The sequence below is a fragment of the Triticum aestivum genome, chromosome 7B, assembly GCF_018294505.1.
Source record: "Triticum aestivum cultivar Chinese Spring chromosome 7B, IWGSC CS RefSeq v2.1, whole genome shotgun sequence".
Taxonomy (NCBI): domain Eukaryota; kingdom Viridiplantae; phylum Streptophyta; class Magnoliopsida; order Poales; family Poaceae; genus Triticum; species Triticum aestivum.
Genome location: NC_057813.1, coordinates 758,201,126 through 758,207,125, shown reverse-complemented (window position 1 = coordinate 758,207,125; position 6,000 = coordinate 758,201,126).

Genomic DNA, 6,000 nt, shown 5'->3' with positions numbered 1-6,000 from the left:
TTACTTTTTTTCTAAAATTTCTATTTGAACATTATTTTAAAAAAAGAAGCAATACTACTTATGTATTTTTAAGAAGGAAGAAGAAGAAAAAGAATGAGAGGAAAAAGGAAATAAGAAGAGGAAGAAGAGGAGAAATAAATAAGAAGAAGAAAAAATAAGAAAAGGAAGAGGAGAAGAAGAAAGGAATAGAGGAGAAGGAGAAAAATAGAAATTATTTTTTCTATTTTTTCTCCTTCTCTATTCCTTTCTTCTTCTCCTCATTTTCTATTTTTTCTCCTTCTCTATTCCTTTCTTCTTCTCCTCTTTTTTTCTTCTTCTTTTTCTTCGATCTTCTCCTCTATTCCTTTCTTCTTCTCCTCTTTTTATTTCTTCTTTGTTTTCTTATGTTTTATCGGGCATGTCTTCGTCCATGTACCCCTCCCGATAAGTTCAACACGAGGGGGTGGGGTCCATATACCCCCTCCCGATAATATTATTTTCCCATGTACGTATGTCGTGTCGATATAAACTCCCGATACCTTCAACACGTGGGGGGGGGGGGTCGATAGACCCCCTCCCGATAACTTCAACACGAGGGGGGGGTCGATATACCCCCTCCGATCCCAATAACTTCAACACGTGGGAGGGGGTCGATATGCCCCCTCCCGATAACTTCAACACGTGGGGGGGGCGATATACCCCCTCACCGATAACATTATTTTCCCGTGTATGTATCTCGTCGTTGTCGATATTACCCCCTTGAAGCGTTGTCGATACCACCCCAAACCCTAGAGAAGCAGTGTCGAAGCCACTAATTAGTACGATTCCATACTGTGATTAGCTAGCTAGTTCTACGTTTGCCACTAATATATCCATATCTGTCATGTTTGAATAATAATTGCCATGTTGTAAATATTTGTAGAAACTATGGACACCCCCCGAGACGAAGCAACAAAAGCGATGTTGGGGGAGATAATCGCAGAAGGAAGTTATGCCGTCTTATCGTTTCTGAATGACACCGATGGTCTGGAAGGACAACGTGAAGAAGCATGCTATGAATATGATGGCTCCTTTGACCCAATGCTGGTGCAAGAAGGAGACAATGAGGACGGATCCGGTGACCCAATGACGGTGCAAGAAGGAGACCGTGATGACGGCTCCGGTGACCGAACCGAGTCTGGCCAGGTATATATATTAGTTAAGCCTGTGCTGACTAGCTAATTGATGCATTCATTGTTTTGGTATATGTACACATATTAATTAACTCTCGTCTTTCTGAACCCGGCGCAACTTTTCACTGTCGTCCGATTCCAGAAGGATATGCTTGGGTGACGGTGGACAAAATAACGGAGGGATTTGAGGACCTCCAGCTTGACCACCCTACCTGTGAAGGGGAGACTCGGCTGGGTTCTGCTTTGAAGACTCCATGCCTATGGCGGAAGGAGTTCATCAAGCTTCCAAACTGGACGCCTCCTCCTCCTCCTCCGGCGAGTCAGTGCACTCCGTCTCCTCCACCGCCTCCTCCTCCGGCGAGTGACGATCAAGGATCTCGGCCCGCCTCCTTCTCCGCCTGCGCCGGTGCACCCGAGCAGCCAGCAGCCTCCTCCTTCTCTGCCTCGCCAGCAAGGGTGGAAGGGACCCGCCGCCGCCCCGGCTGCTCCGGTGCGTCGTAGTACTTCTCCTCCGCCTTGTAAGCAAGCACGAAAGAAGACAGACGCCACAGCCGCTCCGTCTGCTCCGGCATCTAGCAGTACATCCAGCAGAGGCGGGAGGCAATACAGATACGGTCCTTCTCTCAAGCCTCTGGAGAAGTTACCGTACGAGAGGACCGAGGAGGAAAATGCGAAGATCGTGCAGACTGAAGTGAATGACTCCTTTGAAGGGTTGAAAGCAAAGAGACATCCACCTCCGGAAGAGAAGGTAGATCTGATGAAAGCAAAGCGCACTATCGATGCCCTGAGGAAACCACCAAAGTCTCCGCTGAAAAACAACTATGAGCGCATTACTGCAAAGACATATCACGAAGCTAACCGGTCGGGAAGTACTGTCAGTGATAAAAGGTTAAAAGAACGAGCAGCAGGGAAAAAAATTGTCCAGCTCGGCGAACAAGCAAAGCAATCGTGCCCCCGCTCAATGTGTCTAGCGACATCGTCGCTAATGCTCCGGGGACGGTGCCCGGTTATAACAATCTTGGAGATTACCTGCCTGATGATGTACATTTTGATTTCTTGGAGGTGGACGAACACAGATACGAGTACGGGAAGACTCTCGTCAAAGATGAAAAATCTCTAACAATGATGATGCGAAGATTCCATAATTAGTACATGAAAACCTGCAGAGAGTCTGGGGGGACGAATACTTTGTATCTGATAATTAAAGAGGAGCATGACCTCGTTGGAACTGATCTGTTGCCTGCTCCATTTGAGGAGTTCTTCGAGTTCTTCAATCAAAAGGCCCTCGATAAATTAACGGTCTTTTGCTATTGTCTGTAAGTACTATTTCTGTCATCAAGTCTCTATATATAGCTCGACTCTTTCATTGCATGTATTTATAATTAATTATCCTCATTATATTATGCAGATTGAAGATCGTCGAGTGCAAAAAACAAGAAATGTATGATATTGGGTTCATTAACACAAATATCATAGATGAAATTCAGGTTCAAAAGCACGCCGAAGAGGCCGAGGCCAACTTGCTACAATCATTGATCAAAAATCAAAACAAAGATTTAATACTCTTTCCTTACAACTTCAAGTGAGTGTTACTGTCGTGTGCATATTCGGTTTCCCTTATTACTCGAGCGAGGTTATAGTAATGTAATTGATGAGTTATGCATGCGTGCGAAGCTTTCACTACGTTCTTCTGGAGATTAAGCTTGAGCGGGGAGTAGTAACCGTCTTAGACTTGAGACGAAAAGATCCCGAAACCTATGCGGACATGACTAAATTGCTCAACAAGTAAGTTCAATCGATCATTATCGCACCATATCGGCAACTTTTTGTTCATTACCTGATATCTCAAGTAATAATAATTATTTTCTTTGTCTTGCAGGATTTGGAAATAGTTCACCGCAGAAGCTCCGGGACTGCCGAAGGAGTTGCGATATACATACCCGAAAGTAAGTACTACTAGCTAGCTAGTTGCGCGCATCTCCCGTTGATTCTATAGCTATACTTTCATCAATGCCATTTATAATGCTTCATTATCAATTTGATTGACATCTATTTCTCGTAAAGTGCTTGTGGCAGGAAGAAGGGAATAATTTCTGCGGATACTACGTGTGCGAGTTCATCTACAACGCGACTTTGAAAAATAAGCGGGGCTACTCTAAAAGACAATATGAAGTGCGTAAGCAATAATATTCACAATTTCATTTTATTACACCATCATTTCTATTGAGTTTCATTCATATATGTATTAACCCCCTTCTTCAAATTAGACGTGGCAGATACGGAATGACCTCCTAAAACAAGATCGCATGAAAGCAATTCAAGAGGAATTGGCGGGATTCTTTCTTGACCACGTCATCAATAAAGCCGGAGAATACCATGTGGAAGTTGATTTTAAATGCTAGGGGATTGTAATAGATCTTATATATTGTATATGTATGTAGCCAGTAGCGTCGGATAGATAATACAAAAACTTGTTGTTCGACCAATCTCTCGGAGAAGGAGAGGTCGATCGATCACTTCTCTCGGTATGCATGACGAACTTCTGTACTTAATGGTTCTCTTCATTTTTCTTACTACCTAGCGTGTCGAGGGCCTCTCTATGTACAGTACGTAGCGTCGACCAAACACGGACATAAGAGAGGACACTTCTCTCTACTAATTACCTAGCTAAGACAATATATGAAACACCTAAATTAACCCCCCAAAACCCCCAACCCCCCCACCCCCTTCAAAAAAAAACCCTAGCCACTGAAATGCTGACGCGTGGATGCCTTTTGGTCCCGGTTGGTGCCACCAACCGGGACCAAAGGCCCTCCTACTTGGGCTCGACGCACCGGCCACGTGGAGGCCCATCTGTCCCGGTTCGTGTTAGAACCAGGACTAAAGATCTAGGGCATTAGTAACGACCCTTTAGTCCCGGTTGAAGAACCGGGACAAAAGGCCCTCACCAACCGGGACTAGTGGGGGTTTTCTACTAGTGACAAGTAATACCTACCAAGTTAGCTGTTAGTCACCTTCAAGTGGCATCGATCGCGCATATGCACATGACAGCATGGAATAAATAATGTACATATATTCTATACAAGGATAGTGGTGTTGATTATGGATCTTAATTAGTTAATCTCTGCATGTTACTCCGTTTGGGTTCGAAGTTCAAACGACACCAGCTGAACTGAAACCTTGTCTTGTTAGAGGTGAGCATGTGACTTTTAGCCATTGGTAGACTTTGTCAAGTCATGCTTTCTAAGCAACAAAGAAACAAAAAAGAGGTTGTAAATACAATCTGGACGTTTGAGGAGAGGAGTATTTTGGTCCCTCTCAACCTGTATTCAAAACTCAGTTTAATTTCTTTGACAAGTGCATTTCGAACTTCGGTAAAACCTTCCGCCCATAAAGCTGCAGCAGGGATGTCAGTCTCGCATATTGTCTCTTCAGTAAGATCACCTTATCTTATTACGGGCCAACATGCGACTTCTAGCCATACGTATGAACACTTTGTCTTGTCAAGCTTAATCCTTTATTTAATTTATTTGAAAACGTGCATTTTTATACATGAGGGAATGCAATATTAATCTGCCAATATTCTTGTAATAATATATTTTTTCTGGAATGCACAACATAATACACTTTCTGGAGTAATAATCGAAGAACCAAGTAGTGATGCTGCTGGCATCTCGTATCCATATGAACGTCTAGAGTCAACTCAGTTAAATGCAATGATTCGTCCAGCTGTCTATCTTAACTGAACATTTTTATCATCAAGTGTCGATAAACTAGTTCACCATACATCGATCTCCAGGTAAGTGACTACTACCATATTTTCCAGAGAACCTCTGCTAGCTTAATTAACCATGTTTAGCTACAATTGCATTCTCTACAATATTCATCATCGCCGATCGCATCTTTCATCATATTATAGATGCCGATTGGTCAAGTAATAGTACGCGAACACCAACTAATGTTTAAAATGTTTGACCATGTGTTTGGACCAAAGACCCTTAGCGCAGAACCTTTTCTAAACGCTATGACGTGCTATAGCAGGCTATCTAAAACCATGGGTATATCCGAATTTAGTTCATATACATCTATATTGTATTCACATTTTATCCAAATCGTGTTGTATATTTAGCCAATTGTTTTCTCAAAGCAGCAGTCTATTTGATAGACGACTTAATCCTTATATGGCTTTTCCCCCTAGAGGCTTGTTTAAAAAATAATTTTGAGCTACATCACAAAAATTCTGGCATTGAGATTGTAGAAAATAATCCTTCATCTAATAATGCAGAACTGCAGACATTGACTACTTTCCTGTTGTGCATGGCTTCTATATTTGAGTTTGGAGGATCATGCTATCTTGTAAGACACACTCTTAACTTCTAAAACTTATCCATCTTGGAGACATACAAAAGCATTCATGCCTGCAATGGAGGGTTTGCTCAAACTATTCGATATGTGGGAAATCCAGGTGCTTGTGCTCCTCAGCTTCGCACTACAAGTTTTCTTGTTCTTTACTGGCAGCCGGCAACAACATAGCACGAGCATGGTCCTAAGGCTCTCCATTTGGGCTGCTTATCTTGGGGCAGACTTTGTAGCAGTGTATACCCTAGGCCTTGTCTCACGACATGAGTAGATCAGCGCTGAAAGGCACATAACAGGGGTAACAAAATCACTAGTTTTCTTTTGGGCACCATTTCTCCTCATCCATCTTGGTGGGCAGAACACCATTACTGCCTTTTCCATGGAGGACAACAGCTTGTGGCTGAGGCATTTGCTGAATCTGGTGGTGCAAGTTGTCCTGGCTATATATGTTTTTTGGAAATCCATTGGAAGACACAGCCTGGAGCTTCTG